This window comes from Zonotrichia albicollis, chromosome 7 (assembly GCF_047830755.1).
Source record: "Zonotrichia albicollis isolate bZonAlb1 chromosome 7, bZonAlb1.hap1, whole genome shotgun sequence".
NCBI classification, from domain to species: Eukaryota; Metazoa; Chordata; class Aves; order Passeriformes; family Passerellidae; genus Zonotrichia; species Zonotrichia albicollis.
Window position 1 is genome coordinate 28,164,588 of NC_133825.1, and position 17,127 is coordinate 28,181,714.

Genomic DNA, 17,127 nt, shown 5'->3' on the forward strand with positions numbered 1-17,127 from the left:
CAACCACAAAACAAAAAACCAAAATGCTAAACAAAAAACCCTAAAGCGCAAAAATTAGGAAAAATGAAAATAATGTTGTAATACAGTTAAAGAAATTGTAGTGAGTCCTAACTGGCACAATAAGAATTTAAAGACATGTAATTTGGTGTTCACAGAGCTATGGTTTCCCATGGTATGTTGATTAAGAAATAGGAAAGTACTCAGTAGTAGAGCTTCCAGGAATGGCCTTCTCTATTTTAGAAACATAAATTTCAAAAGTGTTGCTCCTAAATGTTAAATGAATTGCTATCAAAAGGCTGTCAGAAAAGTTCCATTTAGCTTTTTATTTGTTGCTTTAAACTGTTTCATAGCTGTTGAAGAATTTTTTGCTGCTGCTTGGACTGTAGAGTAATGCTTCAGAAATGTTCCAGGAGATTTTTGTATTCTGTGGTGAAATGTTTCCTTGGCATTGTGTTAAGGACTGGGCATATCACCTTTGATCTTGCAATCCAGGGATTATTGTGCTAACTGGGTGCAGTACTGGTAAATAGTGATAGTTTGGCTTGTTGAATGTTGAATTTTTAGCAAAGTTGAGGCATAAATTGAGATCTGACTATTTGGGAATCATAGCAGCCTGTTCCTGATTATCTTTAGTCTAATGTTCACTTCTTACTTTCTCAGCTACCAAAAACAATAGAACACAAACTACTTTTGTATCATTCTCAGCCAGTGGGTTAATCTTTAATTAAGAGATGTTGCTTTTGTGTATACTATGAGTCTCTGAAGTATTGAAGTACTCTGCATTTAATTCTGAATTATTAGCTTCTGCTTCCTATACCTCTATATGCAAAATAACATTATGTTTGGAATGTAAATTTTCTTTCTATTTTCCATAGGGCTGAATTAATTTTCTTTACAGGCTGTAATATCAGTTCTTTGGGTAGAAAATAATAAAGTTTAGTCCTTTGTATGGCGGGCAGGAATCCAGGTTGATTTCAACTGTTGCATGCAGGAGTTTCTTAAGCATCAGCTGAAGGGCAGTTCCTTTTTTTACTGAGGATATTTCAGATGGAGTTGTCCTAAAAAGCATAATTCAGGTGGAAATGGATCTTCTCATAACAAGAACAATGTTTTCTTGGGCTTAGAAGACTAGGACATGTGGCTAAAGCTACCTTCTTGCCTTATGCACTTCTGCTGTACTGGGGAGCTGTCCATTTGCTCTTACTTTATTACATTCCAGGATTGAGTTGCTGGTGGCAGACACAAGGAGCTACTCAAAGAATTAAATTGACAATGTACCTTCTAAATGGCAACTCCATTGCAAGAGATGAGACACAGGCTTAAAAAAGCACTGCCAAAACTTGGTTAGGAGCTAGCTTGGGTTTTATGATGACCCTTTTGTTTTAGTGAAAGGGAGAAAAATGAGGACATGGGCTAAATTTGCCATCCTGACACGTAATATCTTCTAGCCCAATAGAAACTAATTAGAATAGGAAATTGTCAAAGGATCCAGACTATAAGTGTGGCATTTTGTGTGTACGCCAAGTAACATGAGGTAATTTTTAAAAATGGCCTAAAGGCTGCACAAAAGATGTCTCAGAATTAAGTTTAAGTCTGTTTGTGGTTTATTTAGCAAGGCAAAGGATTCTGCTTATATACACCACATGGGAGAGGAAGGCTAGTCCTTTTATTAGTGCTATACCTTAAAACATATAATCTGATTTCAAATAAATAATGATCATGGTATGAAAACTTTTCACTTTGAGACCATGTAACTAATCAATCTCAAGTGTGCAAGTGGGTTTGTCAGGTTGTCATCCTAAGTTCTAAAATACCACTTCACTTTTAAGGAAGGCACTTTGTCCCTTAACCTTTTAGCTTTCTGGTCCCCAAATGTTCCTTGGTGGTAGAATGGAGTGGAATTCTCAAATTGTATTAGTGATTGCTGTGTGCAAAAGGAAGTTCCAATTTTACAGAATCAGTGTTTTGAGAGAAGCAGCTGAATGAAAATGAGGGATTTTTGGTATTCAGTTAATAGTAATGAGGTTAATGTAGGTTGTGTTTATTCACAGGATTAGTACAGTAATTTCAGTTTGGGGAGGGAATGCTGTAATATCTACACACACATTGTCTAGCAGCATCCAGATCTGGTTCCCTGAGTGAATTCTTGGTAGTTTCAAGGTGTTTGCTACAGAGTAGCAAAAGTAAAACATTTCTTTTTCAAAATATAGCTGTTTTTTATATATTATTATATTTTGGCTTTTCCTTTGCTCAGCATATAAGAGGAAATAATTTTATTTCTATTTATGTTATATTTTCAGTAGTATGCTTTTCTTTACAATGTGATGTTATAATTTCGGTTTTTGTGCATGTCAGAAAGATATTTGTAGTATTTTTTTATTCCTAAGAAAGGATGAGCATGTATACATACATCTTCAGTGACACAGAAAATAAAATCAGGCTTCAGTGTATTTTTCATTTATATTTTTTTGTTGTCTTTTTATTTATAAAAGATAATTCTAAACTGTATTTGTATTTATCTTGTACAGGTATGGGACCTAGGATGAATTATCAATTGATTACTTTTATTTGGTCTGAATGCAGCTTCCCACATACAGAAAACTAAACTTTAATTGAAACATGATAGTATGTCCTTAAACTTGTTTTGCCTACAGATCACTGTTTTCTGTTTTTAGAAAAGTTAAGTGAAATTAGCACATATAAAATTAGACAGCTCAGATGAGAGCAAGATGTCCTGAGAGGTTAGAGAAAGTAATCTGCATTGATTAATACATATGTTTCTGAATCCCAAGGCTACTGTTCCCATTCCTGTTAATATAGTTACAGAATCCTGGTTTTTCTCATCCCTCTTGCACGAAAGATTGTGTTACTTGCTCAGGCAGATTTTGTTACTTGCTCAGGTAGGTTTGCTGTTCCGCTTCCCAGGTGTCAGCTTTGTGGTAGCACTGAATGCCCGTGCCCCAGGTGATGGTGCCTGGGCTGGAGGTGTGAACAGCGACCTGGGGCGGTGCTGACCCTGTGGCACTGATTCCCCACACCCATTGATGCTGCCAGGAGAGCGTGGCCTTGAGTGGGCATGACAGCATGCCCTGGAAGGATGAGTGCATCCACATATGCCAAAAATCAAACAAAAGATTGGATTTATCACAAAAATGTGTGCAGTTGTTCTGATTATCTGTTTCTAGCTGGGGAAAGGAGTTCTGTAAAGTAGAGGGCTAAGTGGAAGACTGCTAAAAACTATAAGAAGTCTTGATATTATGTAGTAAAATTGGTTTTAAGTAGGAAAGATAATTTTTCTCATTGCATCGATCATAATAGAGTCATCTTTATTTTAATATAAATTCTTACATGTTTTTGTTCTTTGTGTTTTAAACAACTAAATCCAAACCCCATTCAACTGACCAAACCAAACTAATGCAACAGATTCTGTTGGTGCTAGATCACAATTACTTTTTTTTTAAATTGGTTTCAGTTAAGGAAGAAATGAGGCATGACTAATTTAAAAATAGAAATGGTTTCTGAACTATGTTTGAGTATTTTTGTACATGTTAATTGGCTGTATGTATTTTGGGTTTGTGCACGTGAATTGCTGTGTGTGCTGGTATAGCATGTGTTACCAATTTTAAGAGAATATTCAGTAAGGAGGCAATTAATAATTCTTCTAATTACAAGTTGATGAACCTCTACTTGTAAGATAACCTTATTTACTCCCTTTGACTCAGACATGAAAGTGTTTAGAATGTGATAATGTTTTTGCTTTGGTCATGACTATTTCAATATAACACCAGTTTTAAATTCTTACCTATTTTGACTGTAGTACCACTCCTCTTCTGAAATAATTTTTTCATGGAATCATAGAATGGTTTGGGTTGGAAGGGACCATACCCCAAAACAAATGTATATTTATGCTAGAAACAGATATAACTAGGCAAACCTATTGCAATTTTCTTAGCATTGCAAAAAAAAAAAACTGAGAAAGTGATATTAAAACTAGTTTTCCTATTTGCAGCTCTGATATAGTGAGCAGAAACTTCAGTGAAACAAGTAAATCTTGTTAATCATAGATAATTACTAATTAGAAGCCTATGGAATAGGTTTTGTTTTTTTAAATTTTGAAGTTAAAATACACATGTGTTGGTGATAAAACCAGGTTTAAAACTTTGTATATGAAATAATAAAGGCTGTTATGTGTAAAGTTATTATTACTTAATTGAACACTTAACATTAATATTACATGTTAAAAATGTCTGCAAGGTCCTAGAGTGTGAATCAATACAGGTGATGCAATACATGAAGCATAGCTTGCAATTTTACATTAGTGGAAAGTGGAGGAGGAGTCGTAGCATAGTAGTCAAGATAAGGGGAATTATGGGGACTTGAGAGGGAAACTGATTTACCAAGCTGAAAAGAAAAAGTTTACCTTTACTTCAGCTAGAGAAACAGGACAGAGGTCTCAGCCCTTAAGCCTTGCATCTTTAACCCTATTTATGCAGATATTCGTTTGTCTTTTGTACCCTGAAGACAGACTGTACATCTTCTTTTACTGTACATTGCTGACTGGAAAAAAAAAAAACAAACCAAGAAACCAAAAATAATAATAGAAAAAAATAAAAACAAAACACCAAAAACCCCTCTCCAAGCCAACACCCAGCAAAAAAACCCACCATATGGAGTAACTTATAGAGCCATATGTTTTGTCCTGTCCCAGTGGGAATGTGTGTTTATAGTTTCTGGCTCAGATCCTTATTGATTCTTATGAATCAATACACCTTTATTATTTCGGTCACTGACTTGGCATTTCTTTAAGTAAAAACAACACAAAAACAACCAAAAAAAAAAAAAAAAGAAACAAAACAAAAAAAAAATCCAACAAAGCAAAAAACCCTACCAAAAAAGAAAAAAAAAAAAACCAAAACAAAAACCCAACAAAACCCCAAGGTAACCAGCCAGAATCCTCCTGGTTTTGTTCTGTTGTTCTGTCACTAGCTCATTTTCTATCCTGTCTATTCTAATAATCAGGACTATAAGTTTGATTAGACCATCTGGTCCATTTGTTGATAAAACTATGTTTTGGTTGCAAAGACACATAGGAAGAGGAAGAAGGATTGGCTCTACGCTCTAGAGATCAGTCTGCATGCGTTCATAAAAGTGAAAGCCTTTGTTTTTTCATCTTCAGGGACTTTTGCAGAATTAATAGGTTCAGAGGAGCTTGTGAAAGATTCAGAGTTATCAGAGGTGAAAGTTTTTGGATGTCTGAGTATGTTTGGGTAAAAATACTGATAGCATGAACAAATTTGTTTTTTGGAGTAGCTTTGTCACAACATGAGTATTGATGTAGGCTGGTAAGTGGAGAGGCCCTCCAACAGCTCTTTTGTCTCTCCAGCAGCTCAGTCCTTGCATCAGGTTTGTCTATGCTAAAATCTTGTCCTAAGCCTAGGAAGTATCCTGGAGGGAGAGTGTGTGTACATAAAAGAGTTAATTGTAAAACAAACAAACAAGAACCAATAAACCTCCAACAGAAAAAAACCCCAAACTCAAACTGAGGGAAGGAGGGAGGAATTTTATTATAATGAGTTGGAATTTGTGTTAAAGTGTAAAATTCTGTCATTACTTTTTCTCTGTTAAGGATTAGATTTTTTTTTTAATCCTTTTCTACTGTTTTACTTCAGCCATCTCATAAACAGCCTACCTAACAGCAGTTTGAATCTGGCCTCCAACAGGGCTGACATTCTCATAATTGATATGCCTGTGTTGATGAAAAATTTCCCCCACTTAGGTTCCAGCAGAACACTCTGATTACAGGGAGTGCAGAGCACAGCAGAAAATAATACATTTTTAAAAATGTATTTTTTTTAGATGATCGATGATCACTTTATTAAATATCACTGTTGCTAAGTCTCTGAGTAATGAAATTAAAACACCTTTCTGAGCTCCAGAGTCTGTTTTTTTTTTTTTCCCCTGCTAGCCTTTGTTGTGTGTAATTGCTTAGAACTTTGTGCAAAACATGCTTTGTTTTATAAAATATTAGTACACATTGGAGTTTGCTTAGTTTATAGTTTTCTGTTACTCCTGTGGTTATCTGCATGAGAAGAAATCAGTGTAGGAAAAGATTTCTGTGGAACTGAGGGATTCCAACTTAATTTGTAGGTAATAGAAGTGGGCTTTTAGAGGAAATATAATTGTTTCATGATTTTTGAATTCCATAAAAAGTGAAAAGTGAATGAAGTTTTCAAAGTTTTCCATTTGAATTTTTAGAACTCTTTCTGTTGACCCAATCAATAACAAGGAGACTTTGTTTCCATGGAGAGCTCTTTAAAATGTATTTGAAGTCGAGTTTTCTTTAAACACCACAGTACAATAATCTGATACATGACTTAGTCTTAAGGAAGAAGCTTGTTGCACAGAAAGTTCATTTTATTCAGCTGAAATCTTTTGCAACCTGGGGTGAGGGCCCCTGGATGCTTCTAGGCCATGGTGGCTGCCAGTGTGGACATCAGGTAAAAACTATACATCAGTTTTGGTTTATTGGGCACTTTACAGCTGTTAATAAATTGAAGCATTTGAATTGTGCATGGTGCATCCCATGGTACCAGTGAGGACTTAGAAAGTGACCAAGAAGAAAAAACATCCTTGAATCCTTTTCTTCAGTTTTATATCTGCAGACAAAATGGAATTTGTTGTACATAAGACTTCAGCTTTTGTAACCTGCAGATACCATTTTGCTTATTAAACTACTTTGTTAGGATAAAAGCCATACTTTTAAACTCAAAAAAAAAAAAAAAAAGCTGATCCTACAGTTCATGCTTTCCCTTCCCAGCCCTCCAGTTTCCTTCAGCTGAATCTGAAATGCAGAGATATTATTTATTTCTCAAATGTATCCCCTAGTTACATGTATTACTTCAATGCCTTGTTGCTGAATAAACTAGAATCAGATATTTGGAAGATATGAATTACTTATGTATGAATCAGTACTTTTTTTTTTTCCTAAGGCTTGATTAAGCCCTTTCTTCTTTTAAGAAGTAGTTAAGGTGAAATTTTTAATGTCATGTGATACTTGCATAGGCTTGTCAATGAATCTCATTCACAGATAAATTATGGGAGGGGGCACCTGCATCTTGAAAAGCTGTGTGAGGTAATTATGCAGCACAGTAAATGGAGAAAGTCTCTTATGGTAAGAGACTTTCCATGGTAAATGGAGAAAGTTTCAAGCTGATGAGTAGGTTCAGTAAAACACATCTTGTGAATAGTGCACAGTGTGACAACGTGCTTTGATGAACTCTTCAATCTTTATGCTGCTGCAAAACTCTTTATCAAAATAATTAATATAAAATTTAAAAGAAAAAATTGGAGTTCCAGGCCCTGTAATAACATTATCACATTGTCACAGAATTGTAAGATATAAACAAGCAGCATTAAAGACTGAAATTTCCATAGTAGCCTTAACTTTATTATCTGTCATTGTAAACTTCTCCTCTGATGAAGGTCGAGCATTTAAAACTCAATTAAAAAATTAAAACTCAATACTTTTTGATGATTTAGCAGTAGTTATACTTTAATTTCCTCTTAGTCTTATTTCGTCTTACCAAAAGGGCTAGAAATTTAAAATGACCTATCCTCTCAGCTCTGTTCATTACCTTTTCTGCTCAGGTGACAATAACTGCCTGCTTTGTCATGCATAATTTATAGGCAGAGTGAGTGTTCAGAGGTAACATATTTTTGTAACATATGCTGTATCTGCTGCTTTGATAAATTTTGAAACCAAAAACTGCAGACTCATGAGACAGAACAGTGCCTGCCTCACTGGCCCTCTGCTGCTCATGCAACTCTGCCAGGGCTGCTTCTGAGCACTCAGGCCTCTGAGGAGCTTCAAAGAGTTGCTGGTTTCATTTAGAAAATGACCTGTTCAGAGTAGGAGCTTCACACAGAAATTTTGGTACAGGCAGATTCAGTCCATTATGAGTGCCAAGAATGGACACATGTATTTTTATTTTCCACTAGTCCAACTTCTGATTGCTTAAAAAGGCAATGTTCAATGTCAATGTCATGCATCAATTCCTAGCATTGCATCACTGCACACAAGAGCAGGGATGATCTCTGTGCTGCTTTAAGTTATTCCTGTTATTTAAGGTGATGAAGTTGAGAAAGTCAAAGAGAATTCACTGAGGTTGTTCTCATTCTATATAGCATAAGTAACAATTAATGGAGATGTACTATGCAAGTCAGAAATTTATCTGTCTTTTTCTCTCTGCCTCAGCTTTCAGTCAGTATCTGTAAATTTGGAACAACTGTGTGTGTTTCCTTGTACCATAAATATATCAGGTGCTGTATTTGTAGTCTACAGGTGTGGACATTGGATAATTTGGATGCTGCTAGTTACTGTCCAGGTAGTGAACCGAAGTAATATGAGCTACCTAAAAGAAATTTAATCTGAAAGAAGAAAAAATTCTTTGTAAATTAAAAACTTTTGTCTGCCATTTATGCATGGGAGTAATGAGATTAACATTACATAAAATTGTTTCCATAGCAGTGGGTAATAAATTAAGTCACATCTACTTGATTAAATAATAGCACTTGTACATTTTTTACAATGTGATGTAACTGGTCTTTTAGAGGGAAATGCTGAATCTAATATAATTATTTCAAAGTAATCATTAAAACAGTTGGCAAGTAAATCTGCATTTTCGATATTTTGAAAAGTAGAGCTGTATATCTTTGCTCCAGATTCCCACACATTTGTGTGCTCTCTGACTTCCCCCTGTACCAAGTTCTTGCAGTCTGAAAGCTGCATGGCACTCTGTAATCTCAGAGTGAGAAGTGTTGTGTGCTAGTAAATAGTTTTAATTGCTTAATTGGCTGACCTGCTGCTCTTCAAATATTTATGTGCTGCATACTGGAACTTATTTTCCTGCATCAGGATAGGCTTAGATATGGCTTTGTATCCTACAGAGAGCTGCCTTTAATTCATTGTGCTTTCCTTTAGGATTGTAATACAATGAGAATAAATGTTGTGCACTACCCTTGAATAAAAAATGCCTTGGAGATGACTCTTTTATCAAATTTGGCAGATGACAGAATGCTTCTCTGGCAGTCTTCAAATTATTGTTATACATGTGTTTTATGATATTACCAACCTGTTATGTTTGTGAGACTCTCAGATTTCTTTTTGTCCCACTGCATTTCTCCTTCATCTTTTATGCTGTAATCTTTAGAACCTTCTGAAAAATCATAAATCTATTTATAAAAATGTGTGTGCAAATAAATTGTATTTGAGGCTCCCATTGAGGATTGCCACTAAAATATTGAAAACTTGCTATTTTACGTATAAAGAAAATTCAAGTGTTTAAGTACATCTCTTTTATGGGAAAATGTTTGATTTGAGTCAAATGAAGTTCTCAAATTCCTGTCAGCGAGTTTTTGAGGAGAAAACGTGTTCTTTCAGCTAAGAAAATGAGTGGTTAACTCCTTTTATGTAAGGACCAATATTCCTATTTTGGAGTAGCTTGTAGTACTTTGTCCTTTAAGCTGGGCATTGCTTTTCCTAATCCATGGATTCTGTGTGATTTTTAGACAATAGAAATGTGATTTTGAATATTAGTTTGTCACAGGTGCTAGCTGCCTTGCTACTCTGTATTTCACAGAAGAGGGGAAGAATTTCCTTCTGCACTTCAGTCTAGACATCTTCTCTTGGATACCTCTGATAGCACGAGTGAGAGATGACTGGGAAGTTAATGCAGTGAATGAAAACATCCTGTTTGCTAGAAGGTACAAACCTTCCTTCTGTGATTGAGCAGGATGGAGAAAAACACACAACTGAGAAGATAATGTGAAGTTTCACTGCACTGACAAAGCAGTTTGAAACTTATTTTGTAAATGGTGCTTGAGTATATTTTGTAGTGAAATAAACTTTCTATTTTTGGAACTCTTTAGTGACTTAATTGACTATTCCTGGCAGTGAATAGTTATTTCATTATTTTTCTTACTGCTGGATCTATCACATAGTCATTTTGTGAAAACTATGCTTGTAATCTAGATCCTGTAGATCAGAAAAGATTTACTAGTCATACTTCTCTTAAAATTAGAAAGAATTAAATGTGGTTTCTTTTCTATCTTTCATTCTTTCATGGCAGTAAAAAAGGTGCCACGAGGTAATGACTGAAAATCTTGGAATTGGGTATTACTTAATGCTAACAACAACAACAAAATTACAAGCAATCAACTAGAGTACTTCCTGTAATCAAGATAAACAAGTTAGGTAATTTCCCCACTGTTTCTTACTTCTTTCTCATATTTGAGACTGTTTTCTCCCATTTGTGAAGCACTTTGAGACTTTTGGATAAATCCTGAAAGTATTTTGTCATCTGTGACAGATATTTCTCACTCAATAGGGTATAGGTAATTCAGCAGTTTTCATTTCATGACAACATCTTTATCAATTTTATTTTCAATTGTGTGCTTAGTTTGATTTGCCTTCTGTTAGGTGGGAGGAAACAAAAGAGGAGGGTAACAGAAAAGGCATGCACCTTTTTGCGCTTTGTGTTTTTCTATTTAGGAACACTTGTCTGTATTTTAAATAACTTAGTTCCATCTAAAGTTGCTTCATATATTTTTGCAAGTTTAGGTTCTATCATATTTAAGGCTAATCTACTTAAAATGATTTTTAAAAGCATAGTTTGAAAGAATGATTTCAATATAAGGCTTGAACTACAGAAAATACAGTTGAAGACTAATGCCTTACATGGTAATTGTCTACTTTACTTAATGGACATATTTCTGTGGTGTGTAGGGACCAAAGAATAATGAAAAGTATCATTTCATTTTAATTCGGTGCCCCCATCAATAAAGTGAAATGCTTGTTTGCCCTCTTGCCTGCTACTTGGTAATTGAAAGGGCCTTCAGAGACTATTTTAATGTGGTAATAATTTGGTCTTAGGAGAGAAAATTAATAAGAAATGCTCTGTTAACTATTAAAAAAGGAAAATAAATGTAAAGGCTAGGTATTAGTTTGACACTTTGTGAAATATTTTCAGGAGTAATATTAACCTATACATCACTGACTTATCCTATTTTTTTATTTACTTATGTATTGCAGACAGTAAGTTCACTTATTACATAATCTTATGACAAGTTCAGAGGTTATTTATTTCTAACAATGTGGTCTGATACACAATCAGAAGCTCCAAAAGCAAACTTAGTTCTATTTTTATCAGTAAATTTACATGAATTATTTTACCCAAAATTCTTAACTTATAGTGAAAGCTTACATAACTATTGATATAAACACTTGCTAAATTGAACCAATCATGTTTTTGAAAAGCACTGTTTGTCTATTTGAACAAGAAGTTGCAGTGACTTTCTCTCCTTTTTCATTTCCCTATGTTGTCTGGAGTTCTTAATTGCTTCTCTTTTACACATCTTCATGTTTAATTGTCTTATATAACTAACCTAGCAGCTTTTACCAGTAGGTTTTTAGTGTGTCTTTCTGATTTCACTTAGATTATGTCTGTGTTGTCTGTCTTGGTGAATATCAAGACACTTAAAATCCTGTGTGTATTTATCTTTTTAAGATCCCTATGCAACAGAAGCTGTTGTTGCTCTTGTTTTATAGCTACAGGGTGAAGACATGAAGAGGTTAGACAATGTGACTGAGGACTTTCAAAATTTGATAACAGAACAGGGACATTCAGCATTCCTCTCAATTATTAGGCTGGAATGGAAATCTGCCAGACAGTTTTTCAGTTATTTGGAAATACTGTTTCACATCAATGGAAGTGTTAAATCATAACATTTCCATTAATGTGTAGAAATTTTTAATCTTTGAAATGAATCTTTTTATACTTCAGCTTTCAGATAATGTAGGTGTCTGCTGTTTCATATTCTTAAGTGAGAGCCATACCCGGCAACCCTTCATTTGACAGACTGGAGAACTATTTGTGGAATCATGGGTGGAACACTCTATTTTTCTAGTCTAGTTTATCTTGCCTCTCAGGTCAAAGTTTTAGAATTAATTCCTATAATGCAGCAATTTCTGTCAGTCAAAGCAATGATGTGAAAAGGGAATTTTATAAGAGTAACCTGTACCACAAATATGAAGGTCACAGAATATGAAATCTGTGAGCATTAACTGAAGGTTTGGACAAATGCAACAGAAAAGCTGGTCACTGCAAGAAGAGGAAAAAAGATTTTCTGGTGGTCAGCATAGAAAGTAAGGCTCTGGTTGTAAGGAAGGACTGGCAAGGTGTTTCTTAGAGATCCTTGGGAATGCAGAAAACAGAATATAACATCTCAGTCTTAAACTAATAAGAAAAGCTTTGTATTCTATTTTTGACTTCCAAATTTGCAGACAACAAATTTGTATGGCTTGTGAATATTTTATGAGAGCAAAATGCTGGGTTATCTTATCAGCCATGTTTTCCACAGATCATTCTGGTTTTCTTATTCAGTGAAAGCAATAATGTTTGTCTGGGTATCAATAATTAATCTTTTGAAACAAGTTGAACCATAGCTACAGTGTGACAGTTGACGTCAGTGAAACCTAATATGCAAAGAAATGCTGTGGATAGGCCAGTTTAGAAGTCCCTCTTACCTCACATTTAGTTAGTTTAGCCTTGGCTTTCTCTTTTCTAACAAGTCTGACTTAGAAGAGGTTTGTAAGTCTCCATAAAGCTGTTCATTTCTCACATCGCCATTTGTTTTCTTTATTAATATTCCAGTGAAAGCTTGTGTTTCCTAAACTGCACTAGAACAGGTGAACAGCTGCAGGGTGGTTTTTTGTTTGCGTGTTTTTAGCACTGGATGAACTGTTACTCAGTAGCTGTTTGAATGGAGACAATAGATGGTAACTTTATCTGACAGAAGGTGTCTGCTATGGCAGTAGGTACCTGAAGTCTTAACAGTCACTGTACATTGCCCTGCTTTAGAGAATGCAGCATAATATTATGGTTTTATATAGATTTAAGACCCCTATTTGGAGATGTGAAAGTGGTGAGTGGATGTATTGAAGGACATGAAATTAAATTATTGATAGAAATCTAATAATTTTAAACAGTATTTTAGACATTAGCCCAAGAGAAAGGAGAAATAGTCTCATATGCAAAATTCTTTCTCTTCACATAGCACCTCTTGGTGGCTTTGGGAAAACAGGTAAATGAAAAGGAAAGAAACATAAATACAAATTCCTAATTTGTAAGAATGGCATTATCATAATGTTGTTGATTGATATAAAACATTTCATAAAATGCCAGGCTCTAGGAATGCAATGCTGTTAATTTAAGGACAGTTAATAGCGATAAAATTATTATTTGCCTGCATCATTATCTAAAGCAGCCCTTTCCTAACTGCTCCAAATGAGATTTTCTTGTTGTATTATTACTGCATACATTAAACTAGGAGCAGCTGCCATTCTGACAGGCCCTTTCTCATCTCATGTTATCTAGGGTGGAAGTCAAAGGCCAATACTGTGTTTGCCCAGTTGGTGTTACTGTTTTTAAACATCTGCTTAGACTGAGCATACTACTTTCTCTTGAGTGTTGTGGTCATGACTCATTGCTCTGTATCTCATTACAGGTGATACTTAATGATTTCTGTGTAATATTCAGCTAGTTACATGTTAGGTAAATGAGGTTACTGAATCCTTTTTTTTGTTTCATCGCATTTCAATCCAGGTATTTTCCCTCACATTATTGACTCCCTGTTTCATATGGTTTAAAACATATCTTAACAAGATAGCAAGTTTTTTCAATACCATACATCTCAAAAGAGACTTCTTTTCAGGTTGTGTTCATGTTGTCCTGTGTTTTTAGGACTTGTAAAAAGATTATTCTTAGATGATGTTTTAAGGTTTCATAATAATTTTCTGATTTGATTTTGTGTTGTCCTGAGTTGGATGAGGTGTCTGTGCAGTGGTTCTATGTTTGTATAGGTATTTTAGAGGTGAAATGGAACAGGCAGGACTATGTTTTGAATGCTGTTACCTGTTTTTGAGTGAGTTTTGCCTTTTAGAGTTCTTCTTTAAGGTGACTGTCTTCAAGAATCCCAGAACTTAGGTAATCTAAATCAATACTTATTGCTGAAAATAGGAGACAATCCATTGAAGTTTCTGGTCCAGGTCTGTGCCAAGCCATTGGTAGAACACTGAGTACTGATTCCTGTACACGCACCTCCTCATCATGCTAGTTTCCATTTAGTCATAAAGTTCAGGAAAAATATATTTCACAATATACTGCTTCTCATTTCATCTACCTGCGTGTTCCTGCCATGAAGTAATTAAAATAATGAAAACTGGTAAGCAGAGTGGGTAAAGATCTCTTAATTGTAGTATTGAACTTGTAAATAATTAAGCAGCTATCGTCACTGTCAGGTTATTACTTTAAGCACCTTTTTCAGGTGTTGGTTACTCAGTGCACTGGGATGAGGAAATAGCAATGAAACAAGACTATATCCTTAGTAACAGGACTGAATATTTTGCTCAGTATAAAAAAAAAGCAGCCTTTAAACCTCCTTTAGTGATCACTGCACAATTGCATAATGACTCAGGGATAAACTTTTCCTAATGCTCAACTGCCAATTAAGTAAGATAAAAGCTAGCTATGTAGATAAAAAAATATAAAATATCCCAACTGAATACAAATATTACATAACAGCAACTAATCTGCATGTTAATTATAGCTACAATAATGGCAGGAGCTAGGCTGATCATGAGAGTCTGTTCCAAATCATACTTGGCAGGGGATGATTATTTTACTTAAATTTTAATTAAGAAATAATATGGGTGGGAGATTTTAATAGAGGTGAAGTAAGTAGCATAAATACAGAAATACAGCCATTCAATGCATTAAAGACTTTAATACCTTTAAAGAATCAAATACTGAATAGGTTTGTCATGTTTTACTGCTCTATTCTATTGGCAACGAAAAGTCAATACAGCAAAAGAACTGTAGGTTATGAAAACCTTTTCAAAATATAAAAGCTACCTTTCTCCTTCAATTAAGTAAATTGCCTCCTATTTCATTGAGTGCTAGGAAATTTTAAATTATTTTTATGTCTTGTGAGCAATCACATCTATTGACAAAAGATTGGGGGTAAGGAACATGTATACAATAAAAGAATTTTCTAACCTTAATACAAGTTCAATAAAATTGACTTTTTTATTCAGCTTTTTGTTTAGTGATCTGTAGTTCTGTGACTTTCTATAGCAAGGTCTGTAGTTGTGAGTGTTTTTAGCAAGGTGTGCATCTGTGCACTTTTAAACAAGTGCTGCTTAGTAAAAATATCAAAAAAAACTGTGGTTTCATCCTGGCTCTGCCAGTGACTTCTCTAGTGACTGAGTTAGGTACCTCATCACTACCTCACTTTCTTATCTGAGAGCAAGAGATAATTATACCTCCTTTACTATGAAAACCACATTAGGTCATTCAATAGAAACTTGTACAGAGTATGAAAGCACACTGTGCAATGCAGAGGAGGACCATGGAGCAAAACTGGTGCGAAGCTTACAGTTCTGAAAGACAAGCTCTAGCAGTTACAAAAGGCAGAGAAGCTGGTGGGAAGAGGGAAAGACATGTCATGTGTGGTGTTTTAAGCAGTCTGTAGCTGTCAGGGCTGTGGGGCTCCCATGGGCCAGGGGCCTGCCCAGCGCCATGGCTGGGCTGGTGGGGCAAGACCTGGCCTGGAGCCTTCTTGGGCCAGCCTGGGGCAGCAGCCCATGGCTCAGGCACAGGGAGCTGGCTGTGGCCTCACCAGGGCTGGAAAGGACAGGGCTGTGGGAGCCCTGGATGGGGCTGAAGTGGTGTCCTGGGCCACAGAGGGCATCTGAGTCACGGGAGACCCTGGGGACGGCAGCCAGGACCAGTGAGGCCTTGGAGATATGTCTGGGTAGCCTAAGCTTCAGTATTGTTTGGAGTACAGAGCCTAGTGTTCTCTTTCCTGGTTTGTAATCAAAACCTTGATGGTGATGAAGGCATTTCTTTGGGTCTGATCTCTGTGGCTTTGGGTCCCAGCTGGCTCCAGGAAAGCGTTCCTGTCGCACATCGTTGTCCTCTGCAGTGAGCTCATCTGTAGGTTGTGCTCAGTGCGTGTGCGGCACAGGATACGTCTTTCAACGCCGAGAGTAGAACATCTGATTCACTGCATCCAAATTTGTCTGTGAATGAGGTCCAGCTATGCAAATACAAAGTAATTTTAAATTTCTGTTGCGTTATTTGCTTGGGAAGTGTACTGAATTACTGTTGTAACTCTAAATAATTTGTTATTATCCATATAGTAACATCACACTTTGCTGTAATCGCTAGTAAGAACATGGAACCTGCTTTCTGGGAGGGAAACTAATAGAGAGAAAAGAATCTGATTACCTAATTAAGTTGCAGTGTTGAGCTTCTCTGAAAACAACTGTTGGTTTCTGTTTTACATTTTTAGCATTGTTTTACTGTTCATTGCTGACAGATTCAATGATATTGCTTTATTAGCTCAGTGTTACTCTCAGGAACTTCCTGTACCCTTGTGTCCAGCTGTGTCCTCAAGGCCATCTCACAGCTATGCGTTTTGACCATCACAGGATATACTTCTACTGCAATAATTATCACATAACCACCATTTATACAGCATCCTTGCTTGTATAAAAGATATCCCAAAGGGGATTAATGGCAATTGATTTCCTGCTTACTGGCCTACAGACAAGTAATCTGTAAACAAGATCATTCAAACTGTTGGTCTGTGCAGAGTGCTTGGAACACTAATGCAGGTCTAGTGCTCAGGACTTGCTTCACTGCTGAATTTTGCTGCCTCTCCTATTTTTGTTTAGCATAACTTGTCAAGTATTCAGGAAGTCATTAGTATTATGCTGTCACCAAAGGCATGCTCGTGGCACAGTGATGCTTTGCATGCAGTATGATTTAAACACTGTACAATCCATGCTGGCTTTTCCAGTCATTTCCCTTGATGTTTGTGCAGCACCCATGACTGTTGCACATCACAAGCAGTCACAGAGCACGACATCCTTGCTGCAGCATCCATGAGAGACTGATATGAATTCCAGTGCATGTTACTCATCAGTGAGCTTGGTGCAGCTGAGGCTCCTCTGATTTCTAGCTCTTCTTTCTGTGAGAGCCACTTACTGACAGAATAATTCCTGTG

General features: G+C 35.9%; 1 protein-coding gene across 34 annotated transcripts in view; it reads left to right on the forward strand.

The window, feature by feature from the left end:
- KCNMA1 (potassium calcium-activated channel subfamily M alpha 1) overlaps positions 1-17,127 on the forward strand; it is a 406,748-nt gene that overhangs the window by 98,134 nt on the left and 291,487 nt on the right. The window lies entirely within an intron of this gene.